Consider the following 20434-nt stretch of genomic DNA (forward strand, 5'->3'; position numbering starts at 1 on the left):
AGCCTGGCTATGAATCCAAGATATAGTATTAGGAGTGACCTGGATAAAATAGGAGCAGAAACTGGGCACACCAGTGTGGGGTATGTGGAGGTCTTTCAGCACCATGATCAGCCCTGGGTAAACATTGCTATAAGGCATGTTAACACTGAGCTGAACGGGATGCTCAAGACACCGGCAAAGTCTCACATGAGTGTTGTTCCAGTTGATGCTATTGGTAGGTGGGGTTACACTACACATGGCCTGCACCTTAATAGGAAGGGGAACGATAAGTTAGCTTCTCTATTAGCAGATACTGTAAGGGGGCCACAGTCACACAAGGGGTGATCGCTGTGGTTATTGAGATCAGGCAGACAGGTTTCTTAGGTTAAAGCCAAATTCCAGACAGACAGCAACCAAGGAAAATAGAAGAAAAGAAACTTCATGCACAGCAAACAGGGATAATGCTAAATGTGGTATCAACTTACTTCACCAAAATATCAGGGGAATAAAAAATAAAGTAGATGAGCTGAGAATGTGTTTAGATGATCTCAAAAATAAGAATGAGATTGATATACTTTGTATGTCTGAGCACCATGTAACTGTGGGGATGGAAAATGTCAGTATAAATGGGTATAATTTAGCATCTTACACTTGTAGATCTAGTATGGATAAAGGAGGAGTTGTCATTTTCATAAAGCAAGGGTATAAATACAGAACTGTTGAAGTAAGCAAATTTTGTGTTGATTAGCACTTTGAGATTTGTGCATGTGAAATTCAGCTAGATAATGTTGTGTTGATATTAGCAACAGTGTACAGGTCTCCACTAGGAGATTGGGAGCTATTTGTAAAAACGTTTGACTCCCTATTATGCTGTCTGTCAGACAAAAAGAAGTTATTAATCTGTTCTGATTTCAGTGTTAACTTTCCAAGCAATTCTGATAGGATAAGTGAACTAGAAGTTTTGTTAACAATATATAACTTAGAATCAGCAATCAATTTCCCTACACGTATAGCTCAGGACAGTAGTACTCTAATAGATAATGTATTTGTACAGCAAGAGGATGTAGAACAAACACATGCTTTCCCTGTGGTAAATGGATTATCTGACCGTGATGCACAACTGAGTAACTTACAAAACCTAACAGGGTGTACACTTCAGAAACCATTAAGTAAAAGTGCGAGGGTGCTCAACCCGGTAGCTATAGATCACTTCAGAGAAAGTTTAGGAAATGTAAACTAGGAAGATGTATATAATGAGTCAAATGCTAATGATAAATGCAGCATATTTCTTGATAAATTTATATTCCTTTTTGAACATTGTTTTCCAAAGAAAATTACTAAATGTAACACCACAAACTTTTCAAAGAAACCTTGGATTACTACAAGTATTAAAGTGTCTTCAGAAAGAAAAATAAAACTGACGAAATAGCAAGAACTAGTAAAGATCCAGAAGTAGTTTTACACTATAAAAATTATTGTAACATACTGAGAAAACTTGTAAGGAAATCAAGAAATATGTATGTTAGAGAAGAAATTAACAACTCCAGCAATCAAATCAAATCAATATGGAATGTTGTTAGAAGGGAGACAGGAAAAGTAACCACTGGGGTAGGTAGTATTACTGTTGACGAGAATGAAACCATCTTAACCGACAGTACACAGGTAGCCAATGTATTTAACTATCACTTATTAAGTGTAAGAGAAAAAATTGGTGAGAATAGTGCAAAAGAAAAAGCTAGGCAGTACATGGAAGAAACAGTTTTGAAAAATTTTAGTCGGGTTAAGTTTCATCTAACAACCTCTTGTGAAATAAGGGAAATTATTAAATCTTTGAAAAATAAATGTTCTGTTGGAGTAGATGACATCTCTAACAAGTTATTTAAACAATGTGGAGCAATTACAGCTGATGTTTTGAGTCACATATGTAATGCATCACTGACTCAGGGTATTTTTCCAGGCAGGTTAAAATATGCCATTGTCAGGCCTCTCTATAAAAAGGGGGAAACCACAGATGTCAATAATTACTGGCCAGTATCCTTGCTTACAGAATTTTCAAAAATCTTTAAGAAAGTAATTACTCAAGAGTGGTTAGCCATCTCGACAGTAATGGGATACTTAGTAAATCACAGTTCAGATTTCAGACAGCAATGTACAATTTCACTGTCCACATAATATAGACTTTAAATAGTAAAATGTCACCAGTAGGAATATTCTGTGACTTATCCAAAGCATTTGATTGTGTGAACCATGACAAAATGTTAAAGAAATTACAATTCTATGGTATAAATGGAACAGCATATGAGTGGTTTAAGTCATATTTACAGAACAGGAAGCAAAAAGTCTCTTTATATGCTTCAAGTGATTCGAAGGAGTTTGTTGCTTCATCTAACTGGGGTGAAATTACATTAGGTATTCCACAAGGTTCGATCATGGGTCCCCTCCTGTTCGTGATATATGTGAATGACCTCCCTTCTTATGTGAAACAAGATGCTGAACTGACACTGTTTGCTGATGATACAAGCATAATTATTAATCCAGTAAAAGACAGTCCGATAGAAAATGATACAAATAAGGTCTTTGGAAAAGTTATTAATTGGTTTTCTGTGAATGGGCTTGCTCTGAACTTTGAAAAAACACAGTACTTCCAATTTTCTGCTGCAAAAAGTATACTTCCTTCAATAAACATAACACTTCAAAAGAAGTCAGTAGCCAGGGTATAGCATACTAAGTTTTTGGGTGTACATATAGATGAGAATCTTAATTGGAAAATTCATACTTTGGATCTTCTAAAGCGACTAGGTTCAGCAACTTTTGCAATCAGAATAATTGCCAATTTTGAGGATGTAGAAATTAGTAAGCTAACATACTTTGCATACTTCCACTCTCTGATGTCATATGGACTAATATTCTGGGGCAACCCAACACTTTGGCAAAAGGTATTCACTGCTCAAAAGAAAGTAGTTAGAATAATGTGTGGGGTTCATAGTCGCACATATTGTAGGCATCTGTTTAAAAGGTTAGGAATTCTTACAACTGCTTCACAGTACATTTACTCAGTAATGAAATTTTTTCTCAACATCATGGACCAGTTTAAAATCAACAGCGACATTCATGATTACAATACCAGAAAACAGAAAGTCCAACACTATCCTTTACTTAACCTATATTTGGCACAAAAAGGCGTAAAATATGCTACTATAAAACTTTCTGATAAATTACCAGATGAAATAAAATGTCTGACAGACAGCAGTAATAGTTTCAAAAACAAATTGAAACCATACATCCTTGACAACTCCTTCTATACCATAGATGAAGTTTTGAATATGAGTAAATAAATCTGGAGATATAATGTATGCATTTTGTGCCATTTAAGGGAATGAGATAGATAATAGAAGTATTTAGGTATAACACTATAATGTAAACAAAAAAAGAAAAAAACTTGTTTCCTGTGTGCATATCTTGTGCATTTGACACATTCCACATCATAATGGTTTTCCATGATATTGATCAATGGAACACGTAACTAACTAACTAACATGCTGATGACATTCTGTTTGCAAGTACCTTTGTGTGTTCACACCACTTCAACTCAGAATCAATATTCATTCCCAGAAATTTTGCATTTGTTACACAGTCTATAAAGGTGCCATGTACATTTAATTTAACATTGTAATATTTCCTCTTCAAACTGAAATTCATGGCATTAGTTTTCTTTATGTTCAGTGTCACTTTATTGCTTATTGACCAGTCATAAACTTCCTTGAGAGTTTCATTTGCTTTCTTGGCAAGGAGTTCTCTTGTTTTCCGAGTGACTATAATCACTGCCATCAGCGATGAGAATGTTTTCACCATGAGTAACACTACTGGGAAAGTCATGGATGTATATCAGGAACAGTATTGGTCCTAATATGCTACTTTGTGGAACCACTATATTAATGTGTTTTGATTCTGATAAGTGTTTTACTAAATGTTTAGATCTATTTGAAGTATGTGTTATTTCTACTCTTTGTACCCTATCTGTTAGGTATGATTGAAACCAGTCATTAGCTACCCCTCTTATTCCTAATGCTTCTAATTTATTTAATGGGATCATGTGGTTGACTGTATCAAACACCTTAGAAAGATTCAAAGATATGCCTGTGACACACTCATTTTTATCAAGAGCATCAAGTACACCTTTTGTGAATTTTACTATGGCTGACTCCGTTTTTTGTCCCTTCAGAAACCAAACTGTGTGATTTGCTTAAAAGATTGTATGTATTCAAGTAATTCATTAATCTGTCTTTCATAATTGCTTCTATTATTTTTTAGAATGCTGACAGCAGGGAAATGGGCTGGTAATTTTCTGTCTTCTGCATTACCTTTCTTAAGCAAAGGTACAACTCTTGCCTCTTTTAACTGCTCTGGAAATGTCCCTGATGTGAAGGATTCATTTATTGTATTTGTTAAGGGGCCTTGTATAATCCTTTTATTTCTTAAATATATTAATTATATCAAGACCCCGATCAGTGGCACACACATAACTTTGTTTGCTGATGACACAAATATTGTTGTAATAGACATAAATAGGGTATTGGCAACATCTGCAAACAGACTTTTGGAATACATACAAAACTGGTTTGGACAGAACAAGCTAACCTTAAATATTTCAAAAACTAATTATATACATTACAGGAAAATAAAAGTCTCATCATGATGTGAACCTCAAAATTCAAAATAAACAAATTGAAAGGGTAGCTGCCACAAAATTCTTAGGTGTGCAAATTGATGAAAATTTAGACTGGAAAGCCACATTCTCTACCTCACTAACAAGTTAAGCTCTGCTTGCTTTACATTATGCATGATTAGTACTGTGTGTAGCAGGGAGTGTAGCAGAACTGTCTACTTTGCTTACATCCATTCTGCTATCACCTATGGCCTAACCCTCTGGGGTCATAATAAGGCAAACATGAAAACCATCTTCAACTTACAAAAACGAACTGTTAGAATGATTTCAAACAGTACAATGCTAACATCTTCCAAACAGTTATTTCAGCACCTAAATATTGGACCCTTACCATGCCTCTACATAAAAAAGTGTTGTTAATATAAAAATGCACATTGATAATTATAAAACCAACTCAGATCTTCACTTGTACAATACAAGAATGTGCAACGACATCCACATAAAAAGAGTAAGCAAGGCTTTAAAACAAAAATAAACCAACATTCAGGGTACTATTTTGTACAACAAACTTCCAACTCAGCTAAAATAAATAAAAACATTGTCTACATTCAAGGAAACAATATTTAAATTCTTAATGACCAACTGCTATTTTAGTATAAATGAATATCTGCAGTACGCTTGTAGCAAGTAACTACATTCATTTACTGTATGTTAATAGTACCAAAAATCAAATGCTTGCCACAGCCTCAACGTTAATTTTTCTGAACAAAAGTGTTAAATTAATTATTTACTTGTAATGTACTGGTATCTCATATAAAAGATCCTTGTTATAATTTATATTATTACAGTAATCAAAGTTGTATTACCCAAAAATAATGTGATGGGTACATTGAACCATTGTATTATGTAGGAAACTGTACATCCTTATCTTATTTTTGTTAACTGTGTTCTTTGATGAAATCCATACAGTGTACATTGTCACTGGACGAATAAACTACTACTACTACTACTACTACTACTACTACCATTGTATTGAATTTAATTGAAGAAAGGAGAAAATATAAAAATTCAGTAACTGAAGCAGCAAAAAGGAATACAAATGTCTCAAAAATGAGTTCGACAGGAAGTGCAAAATGGCTAAGCAGGGATAGCTAGAGGATAAATGTAAGGATGTAGAGGCTTGTCTCACCAGGGGTTAGATAGATATTGCCTACAGGAAAATTAAAGAGACCTTTGGAGAAAAGAGAACCACTTGTATGAATATCAAGAGCTCAGATGGAAACTCAGTTCTAAGCAAAGAAGGGAAAGCAGAAAGGTGGAAGGAGTTTATAGAGGGGTCTATACAAGGGTGATGTACTTGAGGACAATATTATGGAAATGGAAGAGGATGTAGATGAAGATGAAATGGGAGATATGATACTGTGTGAAGAGTTTGACAGAGCACTGAAAGACCTGAGTCAAAACAAGGCCCCGGGAGTAGACAACATTCCATTAGAACTACTGACAGCCTTTGGAGAGCCAGTGCTGACAAAACTCTACCATCTGGTGAGCAATATGTATGATACAGGCGAAATACCCTCAGACTTCAAGAAGAATATAATAATTCCAATCCCAAAGAAAGCAGGTGTTGACAGATGTGAAAAATACCAAACTATTAGATTAATAAGTCATGGTTGCAAAATACTAACGCAAATTCTTTACAGACAAATCGTAGAAGCTGACATCAGGGAAGATCAGTTTGGATTCTGTAGAAATATTAGAACACATGAGGCAATACTAAACCTATGACTTATCTTAGCAGATAAATTAAGGGAAGGCAAACATATGTTTCTAGAATTTGTTGACATAGAAAAAGTTTTTCACAATGTTGACTGGAATACTCTCTTTCAAATTCTGAAGGTGGCAGGGGTAAAATACAGAGAGCGAAAGGCTATTTACAATTTGTACAGAAACCAGATGGCAGTTATAAGAGTCAAGGGGTCTGAAAGGGAAGCAGTGGTTTGGAAGGGAGTGAGACAGGGTTGTAGCCTCTCCCTGATGTTATTCAATCTGTATATTGAGCAAGCAGTAAAGGAAACAAAAGAAAAACTCAGAGTAGGTATTAAAATCCATGGAGAAGAAATAAGGAGTTTGAGGTTCACCGATGACATTGTAAATCTGTCAGAGACAACAAAGGACTTGGAAGAGCAGTTGAACGGAATGGACAGTGCCTTGAAAGGAGGATATAAGATGAACATCAACAAAAGCAAAACGAGGATAATGGAATGTAGTCGAGTTAACTTGGGTGATGCTGAGGGAATTGGGTTACGGAATGATACACTTAAAGTAGTAAAGGAGTTTTGCTATTTGTGGAGCAAAATAACTGATGATGGTCGCAGTAGAGAGGATATAAAATGTAGACTGGCAATGGCAAGGAAAGCGTTTCTGAAGAAGAGAAATTTGTTAACATCGAGTATAGATTTAAGTGTCAGTAAGTCATTTCTGAAAGTATTTGTATGGAGTGTAGCCATGTATGGAAGTGGAACATTGACGATAAATAGTTTGGACAAGAAGAGAATAGAAGCTTTTGAAATGTGGTGCTATAGAAGAATGCTGAAGATTAGATGGGTAGATCAAATAACTAATGAGGAGGTATTGAACAGAATTGGGGAGAAGAGAAATTTGTGGCACAGCTTGACTAGAAGAAGATCAGTTTGGATCAGTTGGTAAGACATGTTCTGCGGCATCAAAGGATCACCAATTTAGTATTGGAAGGCAGCATGGAGGGTAAAAATTGTAGAGGGAGACCAAGAGATGAATACACTAAGCAGATTCAGAAGGATGTAGGTTGCAGTAGGTACTGGCAGATGAAGAAGCTTGCACGGATAGAGTAGCATGGAGAGCTGCATCAAACCAATCTCTGGACTGAAGACCACAACAACAGTCAGTCTTCTGACTTGGAAAGTCTCATTTAGCCGCTGCAGCTACGCAAGACGGGTGACCTTGAACGAGTTCGCTCTGCCGCCGCTAGGGTGCTGGGGATCGCGCTATAGTTCTAACTAAGCGCGATCCGCAGAATTGCTCGACTTCCGGCACCGCCATTGCGGTTTATCAAGGCGCTACTTCCTGCCGCGCCTATTCTTATCAGTTGTGACGTCACAGCTACTGAGGCAGCTGCACGCTCATTCCACTCGAGGCAGCCACACAGTACAGACAGCCATGCCATTCCGGAGGAGAAGATATGCAAGAAGAAGCAGATTAACTGTTTACAAGAATGTAGATACATTCAATTTGACTCCAAAGAATACATCTCAGCAACAGTTATTAGGAGGGTCTATAGTTTTTGTAGGCTGCAAGATTAATTTCTCTTGTACTACTACAGAAGTAGTAGCTGGAAATTCTTGGTTAACAGTTGCAATAATTAGAGGAGGTGATGCACATTTAGGAGGATTGGAGCGTTATACTTATGTAGTCTACATAGGTACCCCATTTCATATTCTGTTGTATCTGTATACCAAGAAATTTTGAGCTCTCTGTTTCTCCAATTATTTTTCTATTTATTTCAATATGAGACTTAGCTGATGCCGTTTCCCGCTTGATGAATATGCCCATTGTAACAGTGTTTCCAGATTTATATTCAAATTGTTGGCATCTAAGTAGTCTAAGATATTTTTCGTGGTGACCGTAAAGTTGTTTTCAAAGGTTTCTTTAGTACTTCTGGTAATTAATCAGAAAATTTGTATAGTTTCCTGTCACCAGTATTACTGTTTATATCCAAATCATTTACATATAGTAAAAACAGGTTTGATCCAGTATGGAATCTTGGGGAACTCCATGTTTTGCCACTATTAAATCCTAATGTGAATTGGAAGGAAGAATGGTCAGTCTTCTGACTTGGAAAGTATTTAAATTACTCTCAGTTCTCAACAGTTTCATAAGGTCACGACATCAGAAGGACAAATATAGCAGAAGGTAACTTATGTGCAAGGGCTGTTCAAAAAGTATCTGACATTATTTTTCATTATTGAAACCAACAATGATATCAGAGCATGTGCACTCTCTATGTTTGTAGGCATGTGTAGTGCACATGTCTGATTTTTTTCATAACTGTGGAAACAACCATTCATTCACTATCCATTGACAAGTGAACACTTGCAAGTGGAACTCATTGGATTTTGTGTTGTGGGCCAAATAACAGAAAAAGTTATTGCATCGAATTTTGTTTTTTGCTCAGCAGCTCTCAAGTTGAAACAATCTGCAAGATTTAACAAGAGTTTAGGGACAAAGCAATGGGTACCTCACAAATAAAGGAGTGGTACAACTGCTTCAAAAATGGCCACTCATCAGTGAAGAGTAAAGCACATCCAAGTGGGCCCTCAACATCCACAAATGAGGTTGGTATTGATCACATAAGGACCCTGGTGATGCATAATAAATGAATCACAGTCAGATAACTTGCAGACAAGGTTAAAATTAGTACTGGATCAATTCATTCCATTTTAATGGAACATTTGAATCTCAGGAGGACCTCAGCAAAAATTTTGCTAGAGCTGCTAACAACTGAACAGAGACCACCTTGTTTAGAAATCACACAGGATTTTCTGGATACTGTGAAAAGTAATCCCAAATTTCTTATCACAGTGATCACTGGTGATGAAGAAAAAAAAAATGTTAGTCATAAAGACTGATTGAGCACATATAAAACACAAAGCAACCTTTGGTGGAATTAAATGTGAAGGCATCAACATTCAGAGTGAAAGAGTAATTCCACTGTTAAATGCAGAGGAGAGTAGGTAGGTGGAAAGGGTACACTGAAGGCCCCTTCAAGGTGGAAAACCTGTCTAATGGCACGACAGCAGAAATAATGAGAACTAATAACAAAAACATATGGGATCTGGTAGTAGAGTGATTGGAAGACTTGTGGTCAAATAAAGTGGAAGAAATAGTTAACATTCCTCCAGAATTTATAAAATCATTGGATGATGATGGTGATAATGTTTGATTTTTGGGGTGCTCAACTGTGCAGTTTTCAGCGCCCGTACAAATTCCCAACCTTTCCTCAGTCCAAACTCACCACTTTCATGAATGATGTAAAACCATTAGAGGAAGCAGCAATCAAATGACTAGTCACATTTGTTTGTAAAATCCATGAGTTTGGAAATATGACATACCATTACACTTTCAGAAAAACATCACATACACAATCCTGAAGATTTAAAATGCAGGACAGATTGAGAACTTTTGTAGAGTCACCTTAACATACTGCACATCCAAGTTGATAACAAGAACAATATACAAAAAACAGAAAAGAAAGTTCAGGATCTGTTGGATAATGATCAGTTTGGCTTTAGGAAAGGTGAAAGCACAAGGGAGGCAGTCACCATTGTGCTTGATAGTGGAAGCAGCACTTCAGAAAAATCAACACATGTTCACAGGATTTGTCAACCTAAAAGAAGTGTATGACAGTGTAAAAAGATGCAATACATTTTAAGTTCTCATGAAAATAGTTGTAATCTATAGGGAAAGACAGTAATATCAATGCAAGACATACAAGAATAAAAACAGAAAAATATGAATGGATGACCAATATTGACATACTCAAATTATACAGGGTGTAAAATTGGGATGCAGAGTCATGCCCACTGTTCAGTCTATACACAGAAAAAACCATTGAAGGAAATAAAAGAACAGTTCAAGAGTGAGATTAAAATTCAGGGTGAAAGAATAACAGTGATAAGATTTGCTGATGACATTACTATCCTCATGAAAGAGATGAAGGACTGTACCACCTGTTGAATGGAATGAACAGTATGACGAGTACACATTATAGGCTGAGAGCTAACTGAAGAAAGATTAAAGTAATGAGGAGTAACAGAAATAAGAAACTTAATATTAAAACAGATGACCATGAAGTAGGTGAAGTGAAGGAATTCTGCTATCTTGAAGGAAAAATGGCACATGACAAATGAAGTAGGCCATAAGGAGCAGAGTGGCTCAAATAAGGAGGGCATTCCTGGCCAAAATAAGTCTACTAGTATAAACATCAGACTCAATTTCAGGGAAAATTCCTGAAAATGTGTGTTGGAACACAGCACTGTACAGAAGTGAACCAAGGACTGTAGGAAAACTGGAAAAGAGGAGAATCAAAATGTTTCAGATGTGGTGCTTTAGTAGGATGTTGAGAATTAGAAGATAAGAAATGAGGAAGTTCCTTGCAGAATCTGTGAGGATAGGAGTATGTAGAAAACATTGACAACAAGAAGAAACAGGATAATGGGACATGTATTACAACATCAAGAAATAAATTCCATGATACTATAGGAGTGTGAATAGGGTAAAAGTTGAGTGGGAAGACAGAGACTGAAATATATCCAACAAATAATTGAGGGTGTTGAATAAAAGTTCTACATGAGATGAAGAGGTTTGCGCAGGAGAGGAATTTATGGTGCACCATATGGTGCAGCCATGTGGAGGGGCATGAGACAAGCACATCACTCTCCTGGCCACTGTAGGTTTGCAGACCTTGAACCTACTACTTCTAATTTAAGAAGTCCCTCAATTGGCTTCACAAGGTGTAGCAGTTCCCCTACTTTGTTTCTTTGTTGATTTGTTGTCCTCGGTGTGTTATAACCTTTAATCACTAATAAATTGCGTGGATATACAAAAGTAGAAACACTAGCGGGTTACATGCTACTAACTCCGTATCTGTCATTCGACTGCCGTGCCGCGACATGCGGCCGGCGCCGTTCATAGCCAGGTGGCGCTCCCGCGCTCGGCCGAGCTGCGGAGCGCCTCTATCGCCGTGTTCACGTACTGACGTAGCGGCACTTTTAAATCTCGTGGCACTGTCACAACACTTTTCCCCCCTTGAAAAGAAAACTCACTCACTTCCGTGGAGACACGGACAGTGCGGAGACATCCATGGCCTCTTGGGACGCCCCGAGAAGATCCTGCGGAGAAACACGAGAGTATGGTCGAAAATGTCCAGGACGGAAGCTTGCGCGTGGAATGCGCCTCCTGGACGAGATGATGGGGGAAAACTCCGGAGCAGCATCCATAGGTGTCGTGGACCTGGGGGTGTGCCCTAGCGAGATGGGTCCCGGAGAAGGCAGCGTCGCGACTGGGGCCGGTTCCGGCGTACTCGGAAGCGGTAGCGACGTCGCCTGCAGCAACACGCCCGGAAGATCGGCAGCAGCGACAGGACTGGCTTCTCGGGCTGGTGGAGACAAAAGAAGGGGCGGTGGCACCGGAGTGGCCACCACTCGTGGGCGCATCTGGTCATAATGGCGAACAACCATGCCGTCGTCCGTACGTATTTCACAAAGCCGGCGGCCGCGAAGAGCCTGGACCACCCCTGGAATCCATTTAGGGCGCGATCCATACCCCCGTGCCCACACATCGGTGCCCACCGGGTATTTTCCCGCACTAGGGGACACAGTACAAGGCCTGACAGGGTGAAGCAGGTGCAGTAGAGTGCGCGGTTGGCGGCCATGCAAGAGTTCAGCAGGGCTGCGATCACCCAGAGGCGTGAAGCGATAAGAACTTAGAAATTGCAACAGAGCATCATCTGTGGACAAATCACTAAGGAATTTTTTCATCTGGCTTTTGAAAGTGCGGACAAGGCGCTCGACCTCCCCATTCGATTGTGGATGGAAGGGTGGTGCTGTAACATGATGAATCCCTTGTCCAGTACAAAAATCACGGAAGGCCTGCGAAGAGAACTGAGGGCCATTCTCCGTGACAGTCGTGGATGGAAGACCTTCTAGCACAAAGATTTTGGTCAAAGCCAGCATCGTCGCCACAGTGGTGGGCGACGGACATCGAACAACAAACGGAAACTTCGAGAAGGCGTCAATCAACAGTAGCCAATAAGTGCCGAGGAAGGGGCCGGCAAAGTCAGCGTGCACCCGTTCCCATGGCTGTGCCGGATCAGGCCACGGAGAGGGCATAGTACGAGGTGCAGCCAGTTGTTGAGCACACTGACCACACGCAGCGACCATGTGGGCGATGTCCGAATCAATACCGGGCCAATAAACGTGCCTGCAGGCCAGGGACTTAGTCCGAGAAATCCCCCAATGGCCTTCATGCAATAGTTTGAGAACATCTTTGCGAAGAGAGGCTGGCACCACGACCCATGGAGATGCGCCATCCATGGCCAGAAGAACAACACCCTCACGAACAGACAGACGAAGGTGCAAGGCATGGTAGTTGCGAAGGGGATCCGATGCCCGGACCTTGGTCCTGTCCGGCCAACCCCGTTGAACAAAACCGATCACCTGATGCAGGACCGGGTCCCGCGCAGTAGCCAACGCGACCTGCGAACCTGTAAGCGGAAAACCCTCGACCGCACGACGTTCTTCCTCATCAATGTGGAAACATAGGAGTTCATCTCGATCGAAAACCGGGTCGGGGCCCATCAGCAAACGCGACAACGCGTCAGCGTTGGCGTGCTGGGCCATGGGGCGATAGTGAATCTCATAGTGAAAATGAGACAAGTATACGGCCCAACGTTGCAGGCGGTGAGCTGCCTTATCTGGAAGCGACGCTGAGGGGCTGAACAGAGAGACCAGCGGCTTGTGGTCGGTGATGAGGTGAAACTTAGAACCATACAAAAAAACGCTGAACTTTTTTAGAGCATAAATGATAGCGAGCGCCACCTTTTCGATTTGAGAGTAACGCCGTTGGGCATCGTTGAGGGTCTTGGAAGCGTAGGCGATGGGTCGTTCTGACCCATCCTCATACCGATGGGCGAGAACAGCCCCTAGGCCATACTGTGACGCGTCAGTCGCCAGAACCAAGTGCTGACCCAGACGGAACGTGGCAAGACAAGGCGCTGACTGCAAATGAGCCTTCAGGCGGACAAAAGCCTGCTCACACTCGTCGGACCAACAGAAAGGAACGTTTTTGTGTAACAGATGATGCAGAGGATGAGCCACTGCCGCCGCGGATGGAATGAATTTGTGATAATAAGCAATCTTGCCTAGAAACGCCTGAAGTTCTTTGACCGTAGACGGCCGGGGTAGAGCGGTAATGGCCGCAACATGCTGATGTAGAGGACGTATACCCTCATGGGACAAGTGGAAACCAAGATACACAATGAAGGGTTGGAAGAACTGTGACTTGTCCAGATTGCACTTCAACCCAGCCGAATGCAGAACCCGAAACAGTGAACGCAAATTGCGAAGGTGCTCGTCAGTGGAGGGCCCCGTGACAACAATGTCATCCAGGTAGTTGATGCAGCCAGGAACGGAAGCCGTGAGCTGTTCCAAAAACCGCTGAAAAACGGCCGGCGCGCTAGCGATGCCAAATGGTAACCGCTGGTACTGATACAACCCACAAGGAGTGTTGATGACGAGAAATTCCTTGGAAGACGCATCCAACGGCAACTGATGGTACGCCTCTGATAACTCAAGTTTGGAAAAGAACTGGCCCCCAGCGAGCTTGGTAAATAACTCCTCAGGATGGGGAAGAGGATAAGTGTCAATGAGGCTCTGAGCGTTGACAGTGGCTTTAAAATCACCGCACAATCGCAGACTCCCGTTTGGTTTAGAAACCACCACGATGGGCGATGCCCATTCGCTGGAGGTAACAGGAAGGAGAATCCCTGAAGCTGTTAACCTGTCTATCTCAGCCTTGACAGGTGCACGCAACGCCATCGGAATAGGGCGTGGCCGGAAAAACTTAGGGTGAGCTGTAGGTTTAAGAGTAATGTGGGCTTCAAAATCCTTGGCTCGACCCAGACCAGCAGAGAACATGGACGAGAATTCAGAACACAATCCATCCAGTTGTTGATACGGAATATCCTCAGATATGAGGTGCACATCATCATCAATGGAGAACCCGAACAACTGGAAAGCATCATAACCGAACAGGTTTTCCGTGCCCGCATGATCCACCACATAAAACGTGAGGGACCTAACAACAGACTTGTAGGCAGTGGAAGCATCAAACTGGCCAACGATAGGAATTTTCTGCTTATTATAAGTTCTCAGATTTCGCGTAACTGGAGACAAGGGAGGGGAGCCCAACTCCAAATACGTGCGAGAATTAATGAGAGTTACTGCAGAGCCCGTGTCCACTTGCATGCGAATGTCTTTATCCAGAACACGAACAGTAACAAACAACTTATTTGTTTGAGAAAGCACACAGTTAACATCCATGTCCGATGCCTCGTCCTCGTCGACAGGAACTTTAGGGGACTGACACACAGAAGCAATGTGGCCTTTTTTCCTACATGAATTACACATGGCCCAACGTTTTGGGCACACGGCCCTGTCATGCTGTACGAAACAACGTGGACAAGAAGGAAGTGCGGAACAAACCAGCTTCTGTGGTTGCTGTTTTCGCTGCGAGCGTGGTGACCCAACGCGACGTTGTTGACGTGAGTGAACCGCCGCCACATCGTCGTTACCCTGTGAAACAGGCAAATTGTCCACGTCGAAAGCAGTCTGTACAGCGTCCACATCACACCACACGTCTATTTGCGCACCAGCAGCGTGAGACACTTCAAAAGATTGAGCGATGCTGAGAACTTCCGACAACGACGGGTTTGGCAGTTGTAAGGCATGTTGCTGAACTTCTTTATCAGGAGCAAGCCGTAGAATAGCGTCCCGAACATTGAATCAGCATAAGACTCATGATGAGTGTCCGTGACAAACTGACATTTCCTACTCAGACCGTGTAGTTCCGCCGCCCAAGCCCGGTAAGATTGATGGGGCTGCTTACGACACCGGTAGAACGCCACGCGGGCGGCAACGACGTGGGTGTTTTTTCGGTAATAGTTAGACAATAATTCACACATTTCTTGGAAATACAGAGAGGCAGGTTCCCGCAGAGGGGCTAACTGAGATAGCAGCTGATAGATCCGTGGGGAAATCCAAGATAGAAATAACGACTTACACATAGGAGGGTCGACAATGCCGAAAGCCAAGAAGTGTTGCCGCAAATGCTTCTCATAATCCTCCCAGTCTTCAGCGGCCTCGTCGTAAGGAGGGAACAGAGGTGGAGAAGAGGAAGACAGACGATGAGTAAGCGACGTCGACAACGCCTGAATAGTAGCCGTCAGCTGTGTTTGTTGTGCCTGAATAGCAGCCGTCAGCTGTGTTTGTTGTTCAATGAGCGCTTGCAGAAGCTGTTCCATGTCTGCCCCGACACAAACACACAATTCCACAACGCAGGAAAAAAAATATCCGACCTCGTCACCAAAAAGTGTTATAACCTTTAATCACTAATAAATTGCGTGGAGATACAAAAGTAGAAACACTAGCGGGTTACATGCTACTAACTCCATATCTGTCATTCAACTGCTGTGCCGTGACATGCGGCCGGCGCCGTTCATAGCCAGGTGGCGCTCCCGCGCTCGGCCGAGCTGCGTTCAGTTTCCACAACCCCCCCCCCATATACACATTTAATATGGCCAGTGCACTGTTGTTTAAACTTTCCAAAAGCCTCATTAATAGTCTGCAGGCGAACATCCACATACTGCTACAATAGTTTACTATTGAACGTCTATGACCAGTAGAAACCTAACAACCACAAAGTTCACAGTTCTTGAAGAACAGACAGGTACATATGGAGCAGACACTGTCATTGTTTTAACACATGGGCTAATTGTGTAACACTTATTTCACAGTTATGTTGAAGCATTGTTGTTCTTATATATCTTCACAATAATGGGTGCTGAAACTTCACATTGTTCAAAGTTAAATCTACAGAAATTACAATAAAAACTTAACTCATTAAATTAACTGAATACATTGAAACATTGGTTCTTTTTAACAGTTTCTTCTACTACAAGGTTTAGGCCAAATTATTTGTTTAAATCATGAAATTAACAAATATGGTTATGCAAACAATACTTTTGACAAAACTGTTAACTACTTTGGAATTAATGAAGGGCTGGTTTTGCTAACATGTTTTCAAACAGAGCCAAATAGATCCTTTAAGAATGCTATTGTTTCATCTTCCAAATGTTTATAACTAGTACAGAATTTATATTTGTTTATAAGTCAACAATAGAATTTAAGTTACGAAACAATTACAGATTTTGCCCTATAATGAAATATACTAACTATGAATAGTTGAAATAAATCAGAAAATCAACTAAGCACGAAATTAGATCTGGTGTTATATTCTTTAAAACTGAGGGCCAACCTTTCTCTTCTATGAAAATGCAGATTATATTCACATATGTTAATGAGACTTAATTCAAAATAGAAAAATTGAATTTTAAGGAGGCAGAGGGAAAAAACAGAGGGGAAGTAAAACTATCCCAGCTTGCTCCATCACAAAGGCTATGTTCATTCTATTCCAGTTCTCTCACCAAGAAAGAATTCCTGTCTGTTGTCTGAATTGAACCGAAGTCCATATATGGCACTCACTGCTCAGCTACAGAAGTGGACATACATGGCTGTTGTCTGCTGACAACCTTTTAAAGAATGTCCTTCTGAACTTTAGACTGGAAGCACAGTCCATATGGAAATTACTCTTACATTTAGTACTGTGTATATGAATTTCATTGAACCAGTACGTCCCAAATTTACTTTTATTATTAAACACAATTACCATTAAAGAGGAAATGTTTTGTCACATAAATACAATAATATCAAGGTTCTTAAGGAGGTTTCTGCTAGGTATTCTATTATAAGCTTAGCATACACGATCCAGTCACATTAATGTGATCCCACCAATGTTCAACATCAACATGCAATAATCACTCATTTACAGTGGATGGCAGCACTAGTAGTGAAGGTCATATAAAGTGTGTCTGGGGGATGCAGTAAACTGCACACAGTCATTGTCGTAATGTGAAAACAGAGTGATTTATCTGAAATCCAAAAGGATGTTACATTGGCTTTCAGGACAAGGGTAGAAGCATTTCTGAACTAGCTATGTTTGTAAACTGTTCATGTGCCACCATGGTTAAAGTATACCATGCATGGCAAAAGGGCACTATGCCAAACTGGCTCTGAGGCAGCTGTGGTGCACCATGGGCCATAGATGACAGCAGTGGACAAAAACTGTGAATATGAATATGGATATACAGCTGTTGAGCAATTGACCACCAAGATTAACCAAGGGCTACCAACAGTTTCCAGTTTCTCGTTACTGATCATTCAGGAAACATTTCTGTGTATGGGCCTCCGCAGCACATGCCTGCTTCACGCACCAATATTGACTGCTGTTCATGGGTAATGAAGGCTGGACTTTGCACATGAGTACTGCAACTGGAGAACCACTGAGTGGTTACAGATGACCTTTCCAGCTGAATCACATTTTCTGCTCAATTTGTCAGATGGACGGTGGCATGTATGGTGTGAAACTTCTGAAAGCAAACAGACTGTAAGAATATTGGAAGCGTCCTGGCCGGGGGGCATGCCCTGGGTGATCTCATCATTCTGGAAGGCATAATGGATCAACACAAGTATGCATCTATCCTTGGGGACCATTTCCATCCACACATGCAGTTTGTTTTTCCTCAGAATGAGGCATCTGTCAGCAAAATGCTGCAATGTGTCACACAGTTTCCAGTGTACATGCACGGTTCGAAAAGCACCAGGATGAGTTTACTGTACTCCCAGGGCCACCAAACTCTCTGGATTTCAACCCAATTGAGAATCTGTGGGACCATCTCAGTCAGGCAGTTTGTACCTTGCATCCTCAACCAAGAAACCTTGTGCAGCTGGCCATGACACTGAAGTCAGCATGGCTTTCACTTTCCTTTCTGTACCTTCACCAGTGACACTCTCCCTGCACATCTCACAGCTGACCGCACTGAAAAAGGGAGTTATTCAGGTTTTTAACAAGTGATCACATTAATGTGACTGGACAGTATATTATTACTGCATGCTTTTGTAGAATAAACTCATTTTTTTTTTTTTTTTACTTTTCTTCCCTGGAAGATTATAGCATAGTACAGTTATGACTGACAGTATGAAAATGTGTACTAGCAATCTAATGTACAGGCAACAAGTCAGACAGATTTTTAAGTGCAAGGACGACAGAACTGAGTTTTTTTAATAACTTTTCCAAATTATTGCCCAGTTTCAGTCTGTTATTCATCAGGATGTCTATCAATTTCATACACAGAGTTTCGTATAGTATGGATCCACTGATCTCTATTTCTGGTACCTGCAACTATTTGTACTTGTCTGGAACTGTGTAATTGAGTTTTTGTAATATTAGGAATAAGAATTATTTGTTGTGAACCAGTTTTAAGTTAGTCATGGAATGCTCCTGGCTGTGTATATGGATGTGTTTGGTCCCTTTCCCAGTGCAGTTATACACTATGTGATCCAAAGTATCCAGACACCCCCAAAAACAAATGTTTTTCATATTAGGTGCATTGTGCTGCCACCTACTGCCAGGTACACCATATCAGTGACCTCAGTAGTCATTAGGCACGATGAGGGAGCAGAATGGGGCTCTCGGTGTACTTCAAACATGGTCTTGTGATTGGATGTCAGTTGTGTCATACCTCTGTACGCAAGATTTCAACACTCCTAAGCATCCCTAGGCCCACTGTTTCCGATGTGATAGTGAAGTGGAAACATAAAGGGACATGTATAGCACAAAAGCGTACAGGCCAACCACGTCTGTTGACTGACAGATACTATCAACAGTTGAAGAGGCTCATAAAGTGTAATAGGCAGACATCTATCCAGTCCATCACACAGGAATTCCAAACTGCATCAGGATCCACTGCAAGTACTATGATGTTTAGGAGGGAGGTCAGAAAACTTGGATTTCATGGTCAAGCGGCTTCTCATAAGCCACACATCACGCTGGTAAATGCCAAACAAAGCCTTGGTTGGTGTAAGAAGTGTAAACATTGGACGATTGAACAGTGGAAAAATGTCGTGTGGATGACGAATCACAGTACAAAATGTGGCCATCCGATGGCAGGGTGTGAGTATGGTGAATGCCCAGTGAACATCATCTGCCAGCATGTGTAGTGCCAACAGTAAAATTTGGAGTTGGTGATGTTATGGTGTGGTCATGTTTTTCATGGAGGGTGCCTGCAACCATTGTTGTTTTGCATAGCACTATCACAGCACAGGCCACCATTGATGCGTCTTCCCACTGTCGAAGAGCAATTTGAGGATGGCAATTGCATCTTTCAGCACAATCGAGCACCTGTTCATAATGCACGGCCTCTGACGGAGTGGTTACACGCCAATAACAATCCTATAATGGACTGGCCTTGACTGAGTCCTGACCTGAATCCTATAGAACACCTGTTCATTATGCACGGCCTATGATGGAGTGGTTACACGACAATAACAACCCTGTAATGGACTGACCTCCACAGAGTCCTGACCTGAATCCTGAAGAACACCTTTGGGATGTTTTGGAATGCTGACTTTGTGTCAGGCCTCACCAACCGACATCGATACCTCTCCCCTGTGCAGCACTCCGTGAAGAATGGGCTGCCATTACCCAAGAAACCTTCCGGCATCTGTTTGAACATATGCCTGTGAGAGTGGAAACTGTCATCAAGGCTAAGGGTGGGCAAACACCATATTGAATTACAGCATTACCGATGGAAGGAGCCACAAAGTAGTAAGTCATTTTCAGCCAGGTGACCAGATACTTTTGATCACATAGTGTATCATCAGCAAATAGCACAGTTTTTCGAGAGACCTCAGATGTCTTTGGTAAATGATTACATGCCAAGTTACATAGGACATTATTGATTCCCCAAACTAAATTTGTTGATGTGGGCCCTTGTTTTCTGTTGTTGAAATATGACTCCATCACTGCAAGTTAGGTAGTGTCTTTAACCCATGATGTAGGAAGACAGACATTCCT

The 20434-nt window shown here is 41.0% G+C and overlaps 1 protein-coding gene across 1 annotated transcript in view; it reads left to right on the plus strand.

Annotated features, from left to right (window-relative positions):
- LOC126252566 (glutamate receptor ionotropic, NMDA 2B) overlaps window positions 1-20434 on the plus strand; it is an 874952-nt gene that overhangs the window by 853555 nt on the left and 963 nt on the right. The gene's annotated exons all lie outside the window — the stretch shown is intronic.

This window comes from Schistocerca nitens, chromosome 4, assembly GCF_023898315.1.
Source record: "Schistocerca nitens isolate TAMUIC-IGC-003100 chromosome 4, iqSchNite1.1, whole genome shotgun sequence".
In the NCBI taxonomy this organism is placed as follows: domain Eukaryota; kingdom Metazoa; phylum Arthropoda; class Insecta; order Orthoptera; family Acrididae; genus Schistocerca; species Schistocerca nitens.